The sequence below is a fragment of the Pseudophryne corroboree genome, chromosome 5, assembly GCF_028390025.1.
Source record: "Pseudophryne corroboree isolate aPseCor3 chromosome 5, aPseCor3.hap2, whole genome shotgun sequence".
Taxonomy (NCBI): domain Eukaryota; kingdom Metazoa; phylum Chordata; class Amphibia; order Anura; family Myobatrachidae; genus Pseudophryne; species Pseudophryne corroboree.
In genome coordinates, this window is record NC_086448.1 from 450,253,839 (window position 1) to 450,277,885 (window position 24,047).

Genomic DNA, 24,047 nt, shown 5'->3' on the forward strand with positions numbered 1-24,047 from the left:
TGACAACTCCTTTGGCTTTTTCCATTGGAAGAAACACTTTTTTCTGGTCTGTTTCCAGAATCATTCCCAGGAACAGAAGACGTGTCGTCGGGACCAGCTGTGACTTTGGAATTGAGAATCCAGCCCTGCTGTTGCAGCACTTCCCGAGAAAGTGCTACCCCCTTACCAACTGTTCCTTGGAGCTCGCCTTTATCAGGAGATCGTCCAAGTACGGGATAATTAAACTCCCTTCTTGCGAAGGAGTATCATCATTTCGGTCATTACCCTGGTAAAGACCCTCGGTGCCGTGGATAATCCAAACGGCAGCGTCTGGAACTGATAGTGACAGTCCTGTACCACAACCTTGAGGTACTCCTGGTGAGGAGGGCAAATGGGGACATGCAGGTAAGTATCCTTGATGTCCAGAGAGACCCTGTAATCCCCCTCGTCCAGGTTCGCAATAATCGCCCTGAGCGATTCCATCTTGAACTTGAATCTTTTGTTATATGTGTTCAAGGATTTTAAATTTAAGATGGGTCTCACCGAACCGTCCGGTTTCGGTACCACAAACATTGTGGAAAAGTAACCCTTTTCCTGTTGAAGGAGGGGTACCTTGATAATCACTTGCTGTGAATACAGTTTTTTGGATAGCCACCAACACTGCCTCCCTGGCAGAGGGAGTTGCCGGTAAGGCAGATTTTAGTGAAACGGCGGGGGGGGGGGGAAGACATCTCGAATTTCAGCCTGTACCCCTGAGACACTGTTTGAAGAACCCAGGGATCCACCTGTGAGAGCCCACTGTGCGCTGAATTTCTGAGAAGGGCCCCCACCGTACCCGGGTCCGCCTGAGCAGCCCCAGCGTCATGCTGTGGACTTACCGGACGCAGGGGATGACTTCTGCTCTTGGGAACTAGCTGTGTGCTGCAGCTTTTTCCCTCTACCTTTTCCTCTTGGCAGAAAAGATGAGCCTCTAGTCCTCTACTTTTCTGGGGCCGAAGGGACTGTACCTGATAATACAGTGCTTACTTTTGCTGTGGGGTAGCTTGTGGCAAAAGTTTTGATTTCCCAGCCGAAGCTGTGGAAACTAGGTCTGAAAGACCATCCCCAAACAGTTCCACCCCCTTATAGGGCAAACTGCCATGTGCCGTTTTGAATCGGCATCGCCCGACCATTGCAGAGTCCATAACCCCCGTCTGGCGGCAATGGTTTTACATATCGCTTATTAGTGATGCCAGTCGGCAAATATCCCTCTGTGCATCACGCATGTATAAGACAGCGTCTTTTATATGCTCTATTTTCAGCAAAATATTGTCCCTATCCATGGTTTCAATATTATCCGACAGGGAATCTGACCACGCAGCTGCCGCACTGCACATCCATGCCGAGGCAATAGCAGGTCTCAATATAATGCCCGTGTGTGTGTATATAGCTTTAAGGGTAGTTTTCTGCTTTCTATCAGCAGGTACTTCAGGGCGGCCGTATCCGGAGACGGTAGTGCCACCTTTTTTAATAAGCGTGTAACCGCTTTTTCTACCCTAGGGGGTATTTCCCAACGTGACCTATCCTCTGGCGGAAAAGGGTACACTGCTTAGAAATTATCAATTTCTTATCGGGGGAAGTCCACGCTTCCTCACACACCTCATATCAATTTCTCAGATGCAGGAAAACTACTGGTAGTTTTCTGTCACCAAACATAATACCCTTTTTTGTGGTACCTGGGGTATTATCAGAAATGTGTAATACATTTTTCATTGCCTCAATCATGTAACGGGTGGCCCTATTGGAAGGTACACTAGTCTCATCGTCGTCGACACTGGAGTCGGTATCCGTGTCAACATCTGTGTCTGCCATCTGAGGTAGCGGGCGTTTTAGAGCCCCTGATGACATTTGAGACGCTTGGACAGGCACAAGCTGAGCAGCCAGCTGTCCTATGTCGTCAAACCTTTTATGTAAGGAGTTGACACTGTCACGTAATTCCTTCCATAAGTCCATCCACACCGGTGTCGACCCCGCAAGGGGGTGACATCCCATTTACAGGCATTTGCTCCGCCTCCACTTCATTATCCTCATCATACATGTCGACACAGCAGTACCGACACACAGCACACACACAGGGAATGCTCTGACAGAGGACAGGACCCCACAAAGCCCTTTGGGGAGACAGAGGGAGAGTATGCCAGCACACACCAGAGCGCTATATATCACAGGGATATCACTATACAGAGTGTTTTTCCCTTATAGCTGCATAATAATAAGAATTTACTTACCGATAATTCTATTTCTCGGAGTCCGTAGTGGTTGCTGGGGTTCCTGAAAGGACCATGGGGAATAGCGGCTCCGCAGGAGACAGGGCACAAAAAGTAAAGCTTTAGGATCAGGTGGTGTGCACTGGCTCCTCCCCCTATGACCCTCCTCCAAGCCTCAGTTAGGTACTGTGCCCGGACGAGCATACACAATAAGGAAGGATTTATGAATCCCGGGTAAGACTCATACCAGCCACACCAATCACACTGTACAACCTGTGATCTGAACCCAGTTAACAGTATGATAACAGCGGAGCCTCTGAAAGGATGGCTCACAACAATAATAACCCGATTTTTGTAACTATGTACAAGTAATGCAGATAATCCGCACTTGGGATGGGCGCCCAGCATCCACTACGGACTCCGAGAAATAGAATTATCGGTAAGTAAATTCTTATTTTCTCTATCGTCCTAGTGGATGCTGGGGTTCCTGAAAGGACCATGGGGATTATACCAAAGCTCCCAAACGGGCGGGAGAGTGCGGATGACTCTGCAGCACCGAATGAGAGAACTCCAGGTCCTCCTTAGCCAGGGTATCAAATTTGTAGGATTTTACAAACGTGTTTGCCCCTGACTAAATAGCCGCTCGGCAAAGTTGTAAAGCCGAGACCCCTCGGGCAGCCGCCCAAGATGAGCCCACCTTCCTTGTGGAATGGGCATTTACATATTTTGGCTGTGGCAGGCCTGCCACAGAATGTGCAAGCTGAATTGTATTACACATCCAACTAGCAAAAGTCTGCTTAAAAGCAAGAGCACCCAGTTTGTTGGGTGCATACAGGATAACAGCAAGTCAGTTTTCCTGACTCCAGCCGTCCTGGAACCTATATTTTCAGGGCCCTGACCACATCTAGCAACTTGGAGTCCTCCAAGTCCCTAGTAGGCGCAAGACACCACAATAAGCTGGTTCAGGTGAAACACTGACACCACCTTAGGGAGAGAACTGGGGACGAGTCCGCAGCTCTGCCCTGTCCGAATGGACAAACAGATATGGGCTTTTTTGAGAAAAAAACCACCAATTTGACACTCGCCTGGTCCAGGCCAGGTCCAAGAGCATGTTCACTTTTCATGTGAGATGCTTCAAATCCACAGATTTGACTGGTTTTAAACCAATGTGTTTTGAGGAATCCCAGAACTACGTTGAGATCCCACAGTGCCACTGGAGGCACAAAAGGGGGTTGTATATGCAATACTCCCTTGACAAACTTCTGGACTTCAGGAACTGAAGCCAATTCTTTCTGGAAGAAAAATCGACAGGGCCGAAATTTGAACCTTAATGGACCCCAATTTGAGGCCCATAGACACTCCTGTTTGCAAGAAATGCAGGAATCGACCGAGTTGAAATTTCTTCGTGGGGCCTTCCTGGCCTCACACCACGCAACATATTTTCGCCACATGTGGTGATAATGTTGTGCGGTCACCTCCTTTCTGGCTTTGACCAGGGTAGGAATGACCTCTTCCTGAATGCCTTTTCCCTTAGGATCCGGCGTTCCACCGCCATGCCGTCAAACGCAGCTGCGGTAAGTCTTGGAACAGACATGGTACTTGCTGAAACAAGTCCCTTCTTAGCGGCAGAGGCCATAAGTCCTCTGTGAGCATCTCTTGAAGTTCCGGGTACCAAGTCCTTCTTGGCCAATCCGGAGCCATGAGTATAGTTCTTACTCCTCTACGTCTTATAATTCTCAGTACCTTAGGTATGAAAAGCAGAGGATGGAACACATACACCGACTGGTACACCCACGGTGTTACCAGAACGTCCACAGCTATTGCCTGAGGGTCTCTTAACCTGGCGCAATACCTGTCCCGTTTTTTGTTCAGACGGGACGCCATCATGTCCACCTTTGGTAATTCCCAACGGTTTACAATTATGTGGAAAACTTCCCCATGAAGTTCCCACTCTGCCGGGTGGAGGTCGTGCCTACTGAGGAAGTCTGCTTCCCAGTTTCCATTCCCGGAATGAAACACTGCTGACAGTGCTATCACATGATTTTCCGCCCAGCGAAAAGTCCTTGCAGTTTTTGCCACTGCCCTCCTGCTTCTTGTGCCGCCCTGTCTATTTACGTGGGCGACTGCCGTGATGTTTTATCCCACTGGATCAATACCGGCTGACCTTGAAGCAGAGGTCTTGCTAAGCTTAGAGCATTATAAATTTACCCTTAGCTATATTTATGTGGAGAAAAATCTCCAGACTTGATCACACTCCCTGGAAATTTTTTCCTTGTGTGACTGCTCCCCAGCCTCTCGGGCTGGCCTCCGTGGTCACCAACATCCAAAACTGAATGCCGAATCTGCGGCCCTCTAGAAGATGAGCACTCTCTAACCACCACAGGAGAGACACCCTTGTCCTTGGCTATAGGGTTATCCGCTGATGCATCTGAAGATGCGATCCGGACCATTTGTCCAGCAGATCCCACTGAAAAGTTCTTGCATGAAATCTGCCGACTGGAATTGCTTCGAAGGAAGTCACCATTTTTTTACCATGGCCCTTGTGCAATGATGCACTGATTTTAGGAGGTTCCTGACTAGCTCGGATAACTCCCTGGCTTTCTCTTCCGGGAGTAACACCTTTTTCTGGACTGTGTCCAGAATCATCCCTAAGCACAGGAGACTTGTTGTCGGGATCAGCTGCGATTTTGGAATATTTAGAATCCACCCCTGCTGTTGTAACAGTATCCGAGATAGTGCTACTCCGACCTCCAACTGTTCCCTGGACTTTGCCCTTATCAGGAGATCGTCCAAGTAAGGGATAATTAAGACGCCTTTTCTTCGAAGAAGAACCATCATTTCGGCCATTACCTTGGTAAAGACCCGGGGTGCCGTAGACAATCCAAACGGCAGCGTCTGAAACGGATAGTGACAGTTCTGTACCACGAACCTGAGGTACCCTTAGTGATAAGGGCAAATTTAGGACATGGAGGTAAGCATCCCTGATGTCTCGGGACACCAGATAGTCCCCTTCTTCCCGGTTCGTTATCACTGCTCTGAGTGACTCCATCTTGATTTGAACCTTTGTAAGTGTTCAAATTTTTTTAGAATAGGTCTCACCTAGCCTTCTGGCTTCAGTACCACAATATAGTGTGGAATAATACCCCTTTTCTTGTTGTAGGAGGGGTAATTTAATTATCACCTGCTGGGAATACAGCTCGTGAATTTTTTCCCATACTGCCTCCTTGTCGGAGGGAGACCTTGGTAAAGCAGACTTCAGGAGCCTGCGCAGGGGAAACATCTCGACATTCCAAACTGTACCCCTGGGATACTACTTGTAGGATCCAGGGGTCCTGTACGGTCTCAGCGTCATGCTGAGAGCTTGTCAGAAGCGGTGGAACGCTTCTGTTCCTGGGAATGGGCTGCCTGCTGCAGTCTTCTTCCCTTTCCTCTATCCCTGGGCAGATATGACTCTTATAGGGACGAAAGGACTGAAGCTGAAAAGACGGTGTACGGCAATACACCTTTGTGCCGTTTGGAATCTGCATCACCTGACCACTGTCGTGTCCATAAACATCTTCTGGCAGATATGGACATCGCACTTACTCTTGATGCCAGAGTGCAAATATCCCTCTGTGCATCTCGCATATATAGAAATACATCCTTTAAATGCTCTATAGTCAATAAAATACTGTCCCTGTCAAGGGTATCAATATTTTTAGTCAGGGAATCCGACCAAGCCACCCCAGCTCTGCACATCCAGGCTGAGGCGATCGCTGGTCGCAGTATAACACCAGTATGTGTGTATATACTTTTTATGATATTTTTCCAGCCTCCTGTCAGCTGGCTCCTTGAGGACGGCCCTATCTATAGACGGTACCTCCACTTGTTCTGATAAGCGTGTGAGCGCCTTATCCACCCTAAGGGGTGTTTCCCAACGCGCCCTAACTTCTGGCGGGAAAGGGTATACCGCCCATATTTTCTATCGGGGGGAACCCACGCATCATCACACACTTCATTTAATTTATCTGATTCAGGAAAAACTACGGTAGTTTTTTCACATCCCACATAATACCCTCTTTTGTGGTACTTGTAGTATCAGAAATATGTAACACCTCCTTCATTGCCCTTAACGTGTGGCCCTAATAAGGAATACGTTTGTTTATTCACCGTCGACACTGGATTCAGTGTCCCTGTCTGTGTCTGTGTCGACCGACTAAAGTAAACGGGCGTTTTAAAACCCCCGACGGTGTTTTTGAGACGTCTGGACCGGTACTAATTGTTTGTCGGCCGTCTCACGTCGTCAACCGACCTTGGCGCGTGTTGACATTATCACGTAATTCCCTAAATAAGCCATCCATTCCGGTGTCGACTCCCTAGAGAGTGACATCACCATTACAGGCAATTGCTCCGCCTCCTCACCAACATCGTCCTCATACATGTCGACACACACGTACCGACACACAGCACACACACAGGGAATGCTCTGATAGAGGACAGGACCCACTAGCCCTTTGGAGAGACAGAGGGAGAGTTTGCCAGCACACACCAAAAACGCTATAATTATATAGGGACAACCTTATATAAGTGTTTTCCCTTATAGCATCTTTTTTATATATTTCTAACGCCAAATTAGTGCCCCCCCTCTCTGTTTTAACCCTGTTTCTGTAGTGCAGTGCAGGGGAGAGCCTGGGAGCCTTCCCTCCAGCCTTTCTGTGAGGGAAAATGGCGCTGTGTGCTGAGGAGATAGGCCCCGCCCCTTTTTCGGCGGCCTCGTCTCCCGCTCTTAACGGATTCTGGCAGGGGTTAAATATCTCCATATAGCCCCCGGAGGCTATATGTGAGGTATTTTTAGCCAAAAAAGGTTTTCATTTGCCTCCCAGGGCGCCCCCCTCCCAGCGCCCTGCACCCTCAGTGACTGCCGTGTGAAGTGTGCTGAGAGGAAAATGGCGCACAGCTGCAGTGCTGTGCGCTACCTTAAGAAGACTGAGGAGTCTTCTGCCGCCGATTCTGGACCTCTTCTCGTTTCAGCATCTGCAAGGGGGCCGGCGGCGAGGCTCCGGTGACCATCCAGGCTGTACCTGTGATCGTCCCTCTGGAGCAAATGTCCAGTAGCCAAGAAGCCAATCCATCCTGCACGCAGGTGAGTTCACTTCTTCTCCCCTAAGTCCCTTGTTGCAGTGATCCTGTTGCCAGCAGGACTCACTGTAAAATAAAAAACCTAAGCTAAACTTTTCTAAGCAGCTCTTTAGGAGAGCCACCTAGATTGCACCCTTCTCGGCCGGGCACAAAAATCTAACTGAGGCTTGGAGGAGGGTCATAGGGGGAGGAGCCAGTGCACACCACCTGATCCTAAAGCTTTACTTTTTGTGCCCTGTCTCCTGCGGAGCCGCTATTCCCCATGGTCCTTTCAGGAACCCCAGCATCCACTAGGACGATAGAGAAATATTTATACTGCGCCTAATTTGTGCCCCCCCTCTCTTTTTAACCCTTTTCTGTAGTGCAGGACTGCAGGGGAGAGCCAGGGAGCGATCCCTCCAGCGGGGCTGTGAGGGAAAATGGCGCCAGTGTGCTGAGGGAGATGGCTCCGCCCCTTTTTCGGCGGGCTTTCTCCCGCTATTGTAAAAGTTCTGGCAGGGGTTAATAAACACCTATATAGCCCCTGGGGCTATATATGGTGTCAGTTCGCCAGCCAAGGTGTTAATATTGCTGCTCAGGGCGCCCCCCCCAAGCGCCCTGCACCCATCAGTGACCGCAGTGTGTGGTGTGCATGAGGAGCAATGGCGCACAGCTGCAGTGCTGTGCGCTACCTTGGAGAAGACAGAAGTCTTCAGCCGCCGATTTTCCGGACCACCTTCTTGCTTCTGGCTCTGTAAGGGGGACGGCTGCGCGGCTCCGGGAACGGACGACGAGGTCGGGTCCTGTGTTCGATCCCTCTGGAGCTAATGGTGTCCAGTAGCCTAAGAAGCCCAAGCTACCACCACTTAGGTAGGTTCGCTTCTTCTCCCCTTAGTCCCTCGGTGCAGTGAGCCTGTTGCCAGCAGGTCTCACTGAAAATAAAAAACCTAACATATACTTTCTTCCTAGGAGCTCAGGAGAGCCCCTAGTGTGCATCCAGCTCAGCCGGGCACAGAAATCTAACTGAGGCTTGGAGGAGGGTCATAGGGGGAGGAGCCAGTGCACACCAGATAGTCCTAAATCTTTCTTTAGATGTGCCCAGTCTCCTGCGGAGCCGTCTATTCACCATGGTCCTTACGGAGTTCCCAGCATCCACTAGGACGTCAGAGAAATAAGGTTTCTCGTGGCTAATTACTGTATATGGAACCTCACAATACACAAACAAATCCTGCAAAATATCAGTGTCTTTTCTTCAGCAAGTAGATCTTACTAACTTTGGAGCTCATTTACATTTGGATGTAAGTCATGTTTATGACACCACTCTCAGATGTAGCAGTACACGTCCGCACTGATAGGTGTTACTTTCATAATCTCTCTGAAATACTCTTTCAAAAGTAGGCAAGTATGCTTTATTGTGTACAAAAATCACAAGCGCCTTGCAGAGACGACAACTGAATTCATCTAATTTCTGCATTACATATAGATTCATAACTACAAATGACTGGGCCCATTTGAAAAGCTATGATGGGGCCCTACCCAATTACATTCATAACAATCTGATGCAGCTACCAAATATAAGCGTAAACATCCTCTCCATGCTTACTACCTGCCATAGTCTATTGCTGCCTGGATAAAATCTAGGTAAAAGGGCTACAGTAGTGGTCCCAAACGCGGTGCTCAAGGCACCCCAATAGTCCAGGTTTTAAAGATATCCAGGCGTAGGCACTGGTGACTTAATTAGTACTTCAGTCAAATTATACCATTTGTGCCCTAGCAAGGATATAGCTGGACTGCTGGGGTGCCTTGAGGACTGCGTTTGGGAACCGTTGGGCTATGGAGATGATGTGCACTCATGCCAACCAAGGGTAAATATTGTTTCATGTTCTCTCTCTGCCAGCCTTGTAATAAAACTCTGTAGTCCAACTCCCAGCAGCTTTGAAGATGGTTGCAGTATTAAAAAAAAAAAAAAAAAAAAGGGAGGGCGGGCGGTAGGGGGGGGGGGGGGGGGGGTAGGGAGTTTGGTCTGAAAGTGGACATCCCCTACCTACCTACCTTTTAATCATAAATTGTAAAACCATTTAATTGAGCCATTATTGAAAGTAGTAATTTTACTTATCTACAATTGAAGAGCTATATAGATTTAAAAATAAGAATTGATAACAGAATAAACTATGTGGGGAAGTAAAGTAGCATCGGTAAATTACTGCGGGCTAATTGATCTCATGGGGCTATTTAATTAGCCCAGAAGTGAGCCCGCCAGCAGCACTTATAGGGGATTTTATTTACTTGAAATACCCGATAACCAGGGGGATAAGTGGTGCAGTGACCCTGTTAACACATGAATCTGTGAACTTTTCAATGCCCATTAACACGTAAAGTTTGCGGGCGTTAACAAGGGGCTTGGGTGAAAAGGGGCTGGAATTGATTAGCCCCAGGCAATAAAGCCAAAGGCTACCACCGTTTTTACTTTGGGTAAATTAATTCCCACCTACGTTACAGCAAAACAGGCTAGAATAGAAAGAAAAATCAGAGGAAAAGAAACATTTCATTTTGTGAATTCAAATTGTGTCTAGGAGATATGTTTAAGTTAGAGTATAATCTTCAATGAGTCTTCAAAGAGAAATTAGGTAAAATAAATGCTACAGGCTAGGTAGAAAAGTATCTTCAGCTTTAAAAGAAAGGTTTAAATTAATGTACTCCAAAGACATTATCAATCTACGGTTCATAGCAAAAGGTAACGATCATGATTTAAAGTCCAGCATTTTAGTGTATGTTTTATCCAGTTTATTTTGTTTTACAGAGAACATACTTGCTTTCCCAATACATTTATCAATAATAAACAGACTGGGGATAGAGGGGGACGTCAGCATGATAACAGTACAGTATGGGAGTGTTAGTGCAGAATGCGTCCCTTGCTTACTACAAGAAAGGTGTATACAGTATGTGCCTGTTTGGAGGGGGAATCACTTACTGGTGCTCCATCCCTGGTACAAATTTCAAACTTTTTTTGTCAAAATTGGCAGCAGCTTCTGATTGGATTTATCTGAATTCAGTCCAACCAAGCTAATAAGTAACATATCTGCTGCAATCTAACCACATTCTTATGGTGGTGTGAGCAATTATTAATAACACCATTCATGTACTATATTGTGCATTACCGTCCCATATCCAGCGGTACAGTCCCACTATGTGGACACTGTCCCTCCCATAGGCTGCAGTGTTCCACGGGTTCGGGGGAGGTTTCGGAGCATTTGATCACCGCAGATCAAAGCAGCGAGTGATCCCTGAACATATGTCGTGCACAGTGCAGGGAGGTGTTCTCCCCCATTGTTGCTGCAGACACGTTATAGAGCCCTTCTACTCGTGCCTAGTCCTCAGCGCCCTTTTCCTCGAAAATGCATCTTATTCACATTGTTATGCTAATAAGACACACAGGCAAACTGTGCGGATTAAAAGGATATTCGGCATGTGTATATTCTGTGCGCTACTGCAGCTGTATCTGCACACAAAATGCTACGTTAGTGTTTTCCACTCTGCTCTGACACCATAAAGCATATGAGGACACTGTTTAAGAGATAAAGTTGGTGAATGTAGATCAATTTTTGGGAGCCAAAAGCCTGGGTACACACTATGCTACCAGATCCGCCGACAGAGAGCAGCCAATTTGGTAGGCATGCACACTTACAGTACCAATCGGCCACTTGATATTTCTGTGAACGATATATTGTTCAAGTGTTTACCCCAGTCCAAGAGAGGTGTCACAGGAGATTACCGTCCCCAATCACTTTAATCTGCTACAGAGATTTAAGCACTAGCTTTAAATCCATAAGTATTCAAGGTGCCTGTGTGACATCATTGTTACCGCTCTTCACTACCAATAGTGAATACTAACCGGAGTAACTGCTTCAGAGTCCCATACGCAGCAGGGTTCGCTGGACTGTTGTTTTAGACACACATCTGGTAGCCACCAGATACATTTTGAGAGTGGGCTGCTCCAGTGTAGCGTGTCTGTCGGCCCTCACCTTCATAGCCGACGTTAATCTCTCATAACAATAGCACATGGTGCTCCGCAGTTTCCACATCGGTTAGTTACAATAGTGTCATTTGTCCAGTCGTGATACACCTTCACCACAGCACCCCGCGAACAGTTCACAAACTGCGCAGTTTCAGAAATACTGCCACACTTGGTCCAGTATTTATACACACACACACACACATATATATATATTTACTTATTTTCCAAATACCAGCACTCACAGGAACTAGAATGTCTTTGAGCGAGTGCCTCCAATAGCGCTCAGCAGGCAAGCAGAGCGATGTGTAGAGGCGGCACTCCAAAATAAATCACGCTGTAGGCAGTTTACTGTGAGATTTATTTCAGAATGCCGCCTCGTCTGAGTTTCTCTCTCTCTCTATCTACATACACATACATACATACATACATACATACACACATATACATACAGGGATGGACTGGGGCTACAAAACAGGCCTGGCATCTGTAAGTGGGCATGCGCGTGTCACAGGTGGGCACATGGACACAGGGGCGTGCCGAGAGTTAGGAGGGCTTGGACTCGGGGCATTATTTTTTATCTATATATTCCAGTTATGTACATTACATACTCGTCTTTTCTTTAGGGAGAATGCACATTGTATCTTTTCTTTGCTAGTTTAGTGTCCACTTTATTCAAAAAGACCAAAGCATTTTTTTTTTCTGGTGTTGCCAAGCAGCAGCAAAAGGACACGTGGAAACGTGAGATTGCTAAGCTCCTGTAACCTTGCACTGCAATGGCACTTCTCTTCCTGGTAAAGTATCTTGAACACAGTCTGCATTATTAAGGAGACATTCAAAGCAAACCTCTTTCCATAAACAGATGACTGCATGAATGGGGGGGGACGACAATCAATCATGATATGATTAATGTTTAGAAAAGTCTGACACAAATTTTAAATTCAGCACCCTAATGATAAACTTATTAGTAGCTGTATTCTGAAATATACTACATAGCAAAACGCATATGGCCTGTTCTAAAAAACAATTTCCTATTAAAATGTAAAAGCTGCGCTTACAGGTAGAGTGAATAGGCATGTGAGCACGCATACAAATAAGGACAGAGGTCATTTGATGAGGACCGTTAAAGTTTTGTGGATGCTCTACTACTAAACAGAGGATCCCCAGGGGAAATAATGGTTTCATCATGTAGTTCCTGGAGCTTTACTAAGGGGAAACCGTGAAAATCTGGAGAGAGATAAAGTACCAACCAATTTGCTTCTAACTGCCATTTTACATGCTGTGTTTGGGGAAAAAAAGACAGGAGCTGAATGGTTGGTACTTATATTTCTCCACTTTGTCTCTCTCCAAGGTTTGATACAGCTCCACATAAGTAAGACAGAAAATGTTTTCACAAAAGAGTACCTTCAACCAAAACCTGTACCAAGTTGTCAATACTTAAGAAGTGCTGATATGTAAGGTAAAGTAAAACATTGTTTTCCTAAACATAACGAAGGTGCCAATTTGTTGACTGAAACCATATTCATGACATCAAACCTGTGTTGTCACTTTGCGTTTCATGTTTCAGTGATGTTTCTAATGAATAGTGAGAGTAAGTGATGGTTTGTGCTACAAAATGACTCCCTCTCATGCACATAGGGAACTGGACAAGTTAAAAAGGACAAACAGCAAAACTGGCTGCAAATTGGTTGGTCCCTTGTGTGCTTAAAATTTGAGATGAGCGGGTTCGGTTCTCAGAGAACCGAACCCTACCGGACTTCACGCTCTGAGCCCGGTTCTGAGTCAGGCTCAGGTTTTCCCTCCTGACTCGGAAACCCAGACGATGCAAAACGTCATCATCCCACTGTCGGATTCTCGCGGGATTTGGATTCCATATAAGGAGCCGCACGTCTCGGCCATTTTCACTCCAGTCTCAGAGAGTGTAGTGAGAGGACGTGTCTCTGTCCTCAGTGTCTGTGTGGGGGTGGGAAAGTGGGGTGGCAAGTTTTGTGCTGTGTTGTGCTGCTCAGTCTAGTCAGTCCAGTGTAGTCAGTGTATTGTGCTGCCAGTCCAGCCAGTGACAGTGTTTGTGTCCTCTGCTGCTATATGTCCCCAGTGCTGCTGGCTGCTGTAGAAGTCCCTTGCATTTTTGCTGTGTTGTCTTGCATCAGACCAGGGGTAGTGTCTTGTGCAGCATCAGTCCAGTGACCAGTCACAGTGATGGTGTCCTCTGCTGCCATATATCCAGTGGAGCTGTATAAAGCCGTTTCAGTGGTGCTGTGTTGTCCTGCATCAGACCAGTGGTAGTGTCCTGGCCATCAGTCATTCCAGTGACCAGGCAGTCACAGTGGTATATGCTGCTGTTATATGTCCACTGCTGCCGTATAATAATAATAATAATAATAATAATAATAATAATAATATCATCATCATCAACAAGTCCCTCACAGTGTTGCTGTGTTGTGCTGCATACGACCAGTGGTAGTGTCCTGGCAATCAGCCATCAGTCATTCCTGTGCCGCATATTGTGTTATATAACTCCAGAAACATAATGGAGAACAAAAATTTGGAGGCTAAAATAGGGAAAGATCAAGAACCACTTCCTCCTAGTGCTGAAGCTGCTGCCACTAGTCATGACATAGACAATGAAATGCCACCAACTTCGTCTGCCAAGGCCGATGCCCAATGTCAGAGCCGGCCATAGGTATAGGCAAACTAGGCAATTGCCTAGGGCATTTGATATGCCTATGGGCATTAGCAGCTTCTGCTGATTAAAATGATATGCGGCATGCCTATATTCTGTGTGTAGCATTTCATATGCAGATACAGCCACAGTCTCACACAGTATATAGGCATGCTGCATATCATTTTAATCAGTAGACGCTGTTTTTGCATCCTAGCCACATAGCAATGCAAATAAGATGCATTTTGATTAAAAAAAGGTGCCAGACGTTAGCATTGAGGCAAGATTTATGAGGACACATCTGTATCCAAGCAGAGGCAGAGGTTACAGTGTTAGTGGCAGTGTGATTGCTGTGTGCATGTGAGTGGGTTGGTTGTGCAGTAGTGTTCGGAATATGTGTTAGGGGCACTATGTATGTCATTATGTGTATAAGGGCATTAATAATGTGCGGCATATGTGTGTCATTATGGGGGTCATTCTGAGTTGATCGTAGCTTTGCTAAATTTAGCACAGCTACGATCATTCACACTGAAATGCGGGGGGATGCCCAGCACAGGGCTAGTCCTCCCCGCATGTCAGTGCCGCCCCCGCAGAAGTGCAAAGGCATTGCACAGGGGCGATGCCTTTGCACTTCAAGAGTAGCTCCCGACCAGCACAGCTTTAGCGTGCTAGCCGGGAGCTACTTGTCGCTCCCCGGCCTGCAGCGGCTGCGTGTGACGTCATGCAGCCGCTGTGGCCCGCCCTCCATTCGGTACGGCGACGCCTGCGTTGGCCGGACCGCTCCCAAGAAACGGCGGCCAAATGCCACCCTTCCGCCCCCTCCCATCCAGCGATCGCCTCTGCCTGTCAATCAGGCAGAGGTGATCGCAGCCCTGCTACGGCCGTCAGTCATGCGTCAGTGCACTACGGTGCTGGCACATGCGTAGTAGGGACCCGTTCGCTCGGCTGCGACAAAAAGCAGCGAGCGAACAGGTCAGAATGACCCCCTATGTGTATAGGGGCACTAATAATGTGCTGCAAATGTGTAGGGGACACTATGTGTGTCATTATGTGTTTAAGGGCATTACTAATGTGCGGCATATATGTAAGGGACATTATGTGTAAAAGGGCATTAATAAAGGTTGTCATAATGTGTAAGGTGCATTATGTTTATAAGGACATTAATAATGTGTGTCATATGTGTAAGGGGCATTACTGTGTGGAATTATGTGTATAAATGCATTACTAATGTGTGGCATTATGTGTATAAGGTGCTCTACTATGTGGCATTGCATATAGAAAAGGCACTACGGTGTCATCTAATGTTAATAAAGAGCAATAGGGTGTGGTGTAATGTGAATAAGGAGCAATTCAGTGTGATGTAATGTGAATAAGGGGCTCTACTGTGAGGAGTAACGCTTACAAGGTACAGTGATACTACTGTGGGATGTAATATGAATTATGGACACTATCGCATGATCAAATGTGAATAAAGTTGCAGTACTGTGTGGCATAATTGGAATTGGGGTTACTATTGTGTGGCCATGCCCCTTGCCAGCAAAAACACACCCCTTTTTGGGCTGTGCGCCAAATGTGCAAACTGTTCCTATTTAAAATATAGGGGGTACAAACACCAAAATAAGGACTGCTATAGGTGAGGGGTGATGATGCTGGGAAAGAGGTGCAAGGTCAGAGGTGGAACCAGTGGTGGTGCTAGGGGGCACCAGCCAAAATCTTGCCTAGGGCATCATATTGGTTAGGGCCGGCACTGCCCAATGTGATAGTAGAGGGGCATGTAAAATCCAAAAAGCCAAAGTTCAGTAAAAAAAGACCCAAAAAAAAGAAATTTAAATGGTCTGAGGAGAAACGTAAACTTGCCAATATGCCATTTATGACAAGAAGTGGTAAGGAACGGCTGAGGCCCTGGCCTATGTTCATGACTAGTGGTTCAGCTTCACATGACGATGGAAGCCCTCATCCTCCCGCTAGAAAAATTAAGAGAGTTAAGCTGGAAAAAGCACAGAAAAGAACTGTGCGTTCTGAGATGGTATCACAAATCCCCAAGGAGAGTCCAAGTGTGTCGGCGGTTGCGATGCCTGACCTTCCCAACACTGGATGGGAAGTGGTGGCTCCTTCCACCATTTGCATGCCCCCTGCAAGTGCTGGAAGGAGCACCCACAGTCAAGTTCCTGATATTGAAATTGAAGATGTCACTGTTGAAGTACACCAGGATGAGGATATGTTACTGGCGCTGTGGAAGTTGACGATGAGGATTCTTATGGTAATGTGTTTTGTTTAAGTCAGGCACCGAGGGAAACACCTGTTGTCCGTGGGATAAAGAAGCCCATTGTGATGCCTGGGCAAACTACCAAAAAGCCAACTCTTCGGTATGGAATTATTTCTCCACAAATCCGGACAACAGGTGTCAAGCCATCTGTTGCCTCTGTCAATCTGTAATAAGTAGGGGTAAGGATGTTAACTACCTAGGAACATCCTCCCTTATACGTCACCTGCTGCGCATTCATCAGAAGTCAGTGTCAAGTTGTTAAACTTTGGGTAAGAGCGTAAGCAGTCCACTGACACCTAAATCCCTTCTTCCTCTTGTACCCAAGCTCCTGCAAGCCACACCACCAACTCCCTCAACGTCAATAGGAACGTCAGTAGTCCTGCAGGCCATGTCACTGTCAAGACTGAGGAGTCCTCTCCTAACCGGGATTCCTCCGGAGGATCCTTGAGTGGTACGCCTGCTGTTGCCACCACTGCTGTTGTTGCTGCTGGGAGTCGATCATCATCCCAGAGGGGAAGTCGGAAGACCACTTGTACTACTTCCAGTAAGCAATTGACTGTCCAAAAGTACTTTGTGAGGGAGATGAAATATGACAGCAGTCATCCTTTTGCAAAGCGGATAACTGAGGCCTTGACAGCTATGTTGGTGTTAGACGTGCATCCGGTATCCGCCATTAGTTCAGTGGGACTTAGAGAATTGTTTGAGGTACTGTGTCCCCAGTATCAAATCCCATCTAGGTTCCACTTCTCTAGGCAGGCGATACCGAGAATATACACAGACGTCAGAAAAAGAGAGTCACCAGTGTCCTACAAAATGCGTTTGTATCCAGTGTCCACTTAACCACGGACATGTGGACAAGTGGAACAGGGCAGACTAAGGACTATATGACTGTAACAGCCCACTGCGTAGATGTATGGCCTCCCGCAGCAACAACAGCAGCGGCGGCACCAGTAGCAGCATCTCGCAAACACCCACTCGTTCCTAGGAAGGCTACGCTATGTATCACCGCTTTCTGTATGAGGCACACAGCTGACAACCTCTTACGGAAACTGAGGATCATCATTGCAGAATGGCTTACCCCAATTGGACTCTCCTGGGGATTTGTGATTTCGGACAACGCCACCAATATTGTGCGTGCCTTACATCTGCGCAAATTCCAGCACATCCAATGTTTTGCACATACAATTAATTTGGTGGTGCAGAATTTTTGAAAAATGACAGGGGTGTGCAGAAAATGCTGTCGGTGGCCCGAAAAATTGCGGCCCACTTTCGGCATTCAGCCACCGCGTGCCTTAAACTGGAGCGCCAGCAAACACGCCTGAACCTGCCCTGCCATCAACTGAAGCAAGAGGAGGTAACAAGGTGGAATTCAACACACTGTACGCTTCAGAGGATGGAGGAGCAGCAAAAGGCCATTCAAGCCTATACATCCACCTACGATATAGGCAAAGGAGAGGGAATGCATCTGACTCAAGGGCAGTGGAGAATGATTTCAGTCTTGTGCAAGGTTCTCTAACCCTTCGAACTTGCCACACGTGAAGTCAGTTCAGACACTGCCAGCTTGAGTCAGGTCATTCCCCTCAAGCAGCTGGAGAAATTGAAGAAGGAGCTAAGACGGAGCGATTCCGCAAAGTATGTGGGACTTGTGGATGGAGCCCTTCCTTCGCTTTGCCAGGATTCAAGGGTGGTCAATCTGCTGAAATCAGAGCACTACATGGTGGAGGATTATATGAGTGACAGCATCCAAGTATGCATGTCAGACAGTCCGTATGTATACTGGCAGGAAAAAGAGGCAATTTGGATGCCCTTGCACAAACTGGCTTTATTTTACCTAAGTTGCCCCCCCTCCAGTGTGTACTACGAAAGAGTGTTTACTGCAGCCGGTAACCTTGTCAGCGATCGGCATAGGAGGTTACTTCCACTAAATGTGGAGAAGATGATGCTCATCAAAATGAATGATAAATTCCTCTGGGAAGACCTTTACTAGCAATTGCCTCCAGAAAGTACACAGGGACCTGTGATGGTGGATTCCAGTGGGGACGAATTAATAATCTGTGAGGAGGAGGATGTACAAAGTGAAAGGGGTGAGGAATTGGAGGATGAGGATGAGGTCGACATCTTGCCTCTGTAGTTTGTGCAAGGAGAGATTGATGGCTTCTTTTTTGGTGGGGGCCCAAACAAACAAGTCATTTTAGACACAGTCGTGTGGCAGACCCTGTCGCTGAAATTATTGGTTTGTTAAAGTGTGCATGTCCTGTTTATACAACATAAGGGTGGGTGGGACAATTCCATCTTGCACCTCTTTTTCTTCTTTGCATCATGTGCTGTTTGGGAACTATTTTTTTTTTTTAAGTGCCATCCTGTCCGTCACTGCAGTGCCACTCCTAGATGGGCCAGGTGTTTGTTCCGCACACTTGTGTCGCTTAGCTTAGTCATACAGCCACCTCAGTGCAACCTTTTGGCTTAAAAAGAATATTGTGAGGTGTCTGGAAATGAGTGGAAAGTAATGTTATTGAGGTTAATAATACCGTAGGATGAAAATTACCCCAAAATTCTGTTATTTTAACTGTTTTTATGTTTTTTTCAAAAATCACCCGGATACAAAACCAAACACAAAAGGGTGGTTTTGGCAAAACCAAGCCAAAACACAAAAAGTGCCAGCCGCACATCTCTAGCTTAAATGCTAAGCAATCTGACTAGACTGCTTAGAAAAGAAGTGCACATCTCTCCGTGTATATGCCCCATAGCGATAGCGATGTGCGGCTCCGCATGTCGTTATCGCTGACTCTAGATTGGCACAAACTAGTTAGATCACTCACTTTACCGCTGGGTGAAGTAAGCGTCTCCCCCCCTCGCTCAGCACACATCGCGCTCAATTCAGCACAAATTGTATAGTGCTAGGAATTAGCTCCCAGTGCTATTCAATTCAGCGCAACGTAACGTCTGATGAGAGGATTTCTTCTTGCACACCTGCGAGCAGAAATCCGACAAAAGTGCTGGCCTGATGCTGTTTTCTGACCTTAGAAAACCAGAAACAGCATCGTGCCGGGCACTTAAGGTGGAGAATGCCGATTCTCGCAGCAAAACACCCTGTTTAGACCGTGAGAACCATCCTTCTCCGACATAACAGAACACTAAATTAATTAGCACCGGGAGCTAATTCCCAGCGCTATTTAATTCACGCTGAATTGAATTGACCCCAAAGAGTGGAGAAGTGAACATTTTACTCATTGTTCTTTATCAGTATTTGACACTACATGCTAGAAATAACACACTTGAAATAGATAAATAAGTAACAGAAAACACCTTTTTAAAAATAGGACAAAGCTACTGCTCTTTTGGGTACAGAAGGGCGAAAGGAACAGAAAAACCCAACTAAAGAGGAAATATATTTACCAGCTGTAATTTACCATGGGTGAAAAAGAGTGGTAGCCTCTGGATTTAACGCCGGGTTTGGTATATGTCACCAGGGGAAGGGATGCCGGTAGTCACAATATAGATGCAGACATCCACATTTTTAAAATCCCAACAGGGGCGAATTAAGTATGCTATCCCCTCTCCTCTATCCCTCCCTTCCATCTGCCTGACTCTAACCTCCCCTCTTAGTCCCTAACCATAATCTCCCCCCCCGGTGGTGCCTAAACCTAACCACCGCTCCCAGCAGTCTAACCCTAACCTTCCCCACAGCCGAACCCTAACCCTCCTGAGTGGCGCCTAAACCTAATCCTCCCCTTCCCATTCCCGCCCTAACAAGCCAAACTTACTGTCGGGATTCCAGCGTCTGTCTCCTGACCCTGCCCGGATTCAGCATTCTGATGGGTGTCGGTATTCCGGTGTCGTTTTTTCAGACTGCCGGGATCCAACAGCCAATATCCTAACCGCATCCCTTAACACCCAGGGCTATTCAATTACAGACCCCTTTTCTTGGTCGGTAAATTACCCTGCTAGGACGTATTAACCTACAGAATCCACGATAAATTCCCGGACTATGGGTTAACAGTGTCGTGGCACCAGCAAACAGGCTAATTAAAGTGGAAACCTCGTTAACTGCAGCCTGTGGGCTGCCTTAGTTTAATTGTAAAGCCCTGCTGCTTCAAATATATCGCAGTAAATAAACGCGGCTAATTGAATTCCCCCTAAGAATTAGCTAGCAAAAGTGCCTAATCTAATTATTGTGTTTGCAGGATTCTCCACACCTTAAAAAATGTGCCCTAAGCATATTGCAGTCATACTTCCTTAAATAATGTGAGATTTGGATTTAGGAGACCATTTCTCAATCAGAAGAAACATAGGGAATTCACAATAAAACCATCTACAGCTGGAATATTAATGAATATTTTCTGTATGTGCTTTGCTTTATTTATTTTGTTTGGGTTTTACTAAAAATTAAATTATGGCTGTTTCATCACTTTATTGAGGGTGTTGTAACTTGTAACATGGGCACTTGTCACTCCACTGTTTAAAGTGATAATCAGAATCAGCGTTATTGTCCAGGTATTTTTGCGTATAATAGGAATTTGTCTTCGGTTTGCTATACAATAGCCACGTAGGTAACAGATAAGCAGGTGGGGGGCAAGTAAAGTCAGACAGATAGGTATACCGTAGGAACACAAGTGAGTTACATGTACGTCTAGTCAGCCAATGTTCAGGAGTTCAGCAGGCAGACCGCCTGGGGAAAGAAACTTTTGAGGCTTCTGGGGGACCCGGCGGGGACGGCCCTGTAACGCCTGCCTGAAGGAAGCAAGTTAAACATGCTATGGCCAGAGTGTAGCTGGTCCTCTACTATCTAGTTGCCCACTTTTTAGCTCTGGACAGGTACAGGTCCTGGACTGAGGGAAAGTGGGCCCTGATCTTCTCTGCAGTTCTGACCACCTTTTGGAGCCTGCATCTGACCCTCGTGCTGGCGGAGCCGTACCATACCAGTATCAAGGAGCACAGTACCGACTCCACAATCACAGAGTAGAAGAGGAGCAGAAGCTTCTGTGGGATGTTGAACTTCCTTAGTTGCCTGGGGAAGAACAACCTCTGCTGCGCTTTCCAGACAGTGGCGTCAGAGTTAGACCCCCATTTAAGGTCCCGGGAGATTGTGGTCCCCAGGAACTTGAAGGAGTCCACTAGCGATACCACACGGTCAGCAATTGTTAGCGGAGGTGCACTAGCTGATGTCTTCCTGAAGTCCACGATCATCTTGACAGTTTTGAGCTCAAGGTTGTTGTGGCTGCAGCACTGGGCCAACCAGTCTACTTCCCGCCTATAGGTTGATTCGTCCCCGTGCTTGATGAGGCCGATGATGGTGATGTCGTCGGCGAATTTGATTATCTTTACTAATTGCGCCTCTGAGGTGCAGTCACTTGTGTACAGGGCGAAGAGCATGGGTGAGAGGGCACAGCCCTGAGGGGCCCCTGTACTAATGGACCATGCTTGAGAGCTGAATTCCCCCGCTTTCATCACCTGTGTCCTATCTGTCAGGAAGTCTACTATCCAAGAACAGGTAGCTTCAGGGACCCATAGACAAAGTAATTTAATGTGGAGGATGCTGGGGACGATTGTATTGAAGGTGAAGCTGAAATCGACAAACAGGACCCTCACATAGGTACCGGGAATGTCTAGGTGCTCTAGGTCCAGGTTGACTGCATCACCGACACGATAGATAGGCGAACTGTAGGAGGTCCAGTTAGGAACCAGTCACAGTTTTCAGGTGATTCAAAACCAGACGCTCGAACGTTTTCATGACCACAGACGTTAGTGCTATCAGCCCGTAGTCGTTCAGGTTCGTGATAGAGGGTTTCTTGGGGACTGGGACGATAGTGAACCTTTTGAGGCAGGAAGGGACTTTCTGTAACTACAACGATTTGTTGAAGATCTTGGTGAATATGGGGGCGAGCTGACCCGCACATGCGCTCAGGGCAGATGGTGACACTCCGTCAGGACCCGGAGCTTTCCTCGGTTTGGCTCTTTTGAACAGTGCCTCCACCCTAGAAACTGGAATCATTCATTATGCAAGCACTATGGAGAAGGGTAGTGCTTTAGCCACTCAAACACTGTTTAATGTGTTCACAAATGCTCCCAACTGAAATATTTTTTGTTTGAGCACAGCCCCACCATGCATTACAAACTACTTAAGAACCTCACCTGTCCAATTGCAGTAAAAATGATATACAAATTAGGTATGAGCCTAATGCTGGGTACACACTAGATACAGACACATCATTCACGATATTGTCCAGTGTATGTTACCACGCGTCGTCAGTGACATTGCCCGTCGGCCGTGCATGCATGTCAAATCCAGCATAGCCCCCACTCCCCCCTCGCGGCAGCAACAAGTGTGTATACACTTATTGATGCCGCCAGCCTGCCGGGGCTCACAGCACGCAATATTGCTGGGTACACACTATCGTCTAGTGCAGGCCTGGCCAACCTGCAGCTCTCCAGCTGTTGTGAAACTACATATCCCAGCATGCTCTGCCACAGTTTTAGCATTTCCTAATAGCAAAAGTGTACAAGGGCATGCTGGGACTTGTAGTTGCACAACAGCTGGAGAGCTACAGGTTGGCTAGGCCTGGTCTAGGGTGTATCCAGCTTTTCTGAAGCTAGAACATGCACCACCCTAAATCACCTGTATTCTGCTCATGGTTTGTGCATTTGTCCATTCAGAGCATACTTTCTGCCATTCTGGCTGCCTCCTACAGGAAGAGGCAGCCAAGTCTACGCAGCAGGGGTCATGGCACAGCACAGGGGCGCATGGCGACGACTGAAAATATGATTCTCATTGGGGTAGAGCAGAGGCGTGGCCATGAGATAGTGTCATCATGGCCCCGTAACACTATGCCAAGATTACCGGCATAGTGGAGCAAGAGACAGGGCCACGATGACGCAATTCAGTGCAAACCACATAATCGGCTCCCTCGTTGCAGGGGATATATGTGGGAGGTGCTGCCAGCCGAAGGACTTGACAACTTTTCCAGGTGACCTGGAGTGCCACACGATTTTCAGAAGCCTCCCAGCCATTCCAGGAGAGTTGGCAAGTATGATTCAGAAGGATACGGTTATGTGGCCGGCAGTCGGGAGACCGCTGGTCACAATACAGACGTCGGGATCCAGAACCCTGAATATCCAGCCGGTTGGCATGCCGGCCAACAGGGACTATTCCCACTCGTGGGTGTCCACGATGGGAACCCGGTGTTGGTATGGTCACCCACACAAACCCAACCCGATTAAGAGATGGACTCAATGTCGATGTTGTACGCAGTGGAGCAGTATTTTTGCCACTGTGCATACATTGGAGTAGCACTGCAAATGTGCCGCGATGGTCTTGCTATGATGTCGCACTGAGGATTTATTTGCGCAAGGACTGACAGGCACCAGTAGTGGGCGTAATGGAGGATGTCGTTACTAAACAGCATGTGTGCCGTGACAGTTGTGGGGAGATGTAACTGCCTGTGACTGATTCTGTACTTTGAGGTCTCTGGTGCACAGATAGTCATCTCTTCATACACAAGCATATATTCCGGCAGCTGCGACATTTGCTTATTTTCGCACAGCTGCTGGGTACAAATTTGCAGCTGTGAAGACATTTGCACACATCTGAATGAAGCCATGTAGTTCCACGGAGCTTGCTGCTTGCTTTCAATTTGTATTTAGCCTGTGCTTTAGTTTTTACTACATTTCCTCCAGTCCCTTCATGTGCTCCCCTTTACTGTATCTTATAGGCCCTACACACTGGGTGATCTGACTGAAAGATCTGAACGATCTCGTTCATTAATGAACGAGATACCGTTCATATCT

At 47.1% G+C, this 24,047-nt stretch overlaps 1 protein-coding gene and 1 long non-coding RNA gene across 3 annotated transcripts in view; one reads left to right on the forward strand and one right to left on the reverse strand.

The window, feature by feature from the left end:
• Positions 1-24,047, reverse strand: part of CTNNAL1 (catenin alpha like 1) — a 560,796-nt gene that overhangs the window by 486,046 nt on the left and 50,703 nt on the right. The gene's annotated exons all lie outside the window — the stretch shown is intronic.
• Positions 1-24,047, forward strand: part of LOC134927856 (uncharacterized) — a 66,520-nt gene that overhangs the window by 19,882 nt on the left and 22,591 nt on the right. The window contains exon 2 of the long non-coding RNA XR_010177753.1: positions 12,686-12,793. This is a non-coding gene — a long non-coding RNA (uncharacterized LOC134927856). The remainder of the gene's footprint in view (positions 1-12,685; positions 12,794-24,047) is intronic.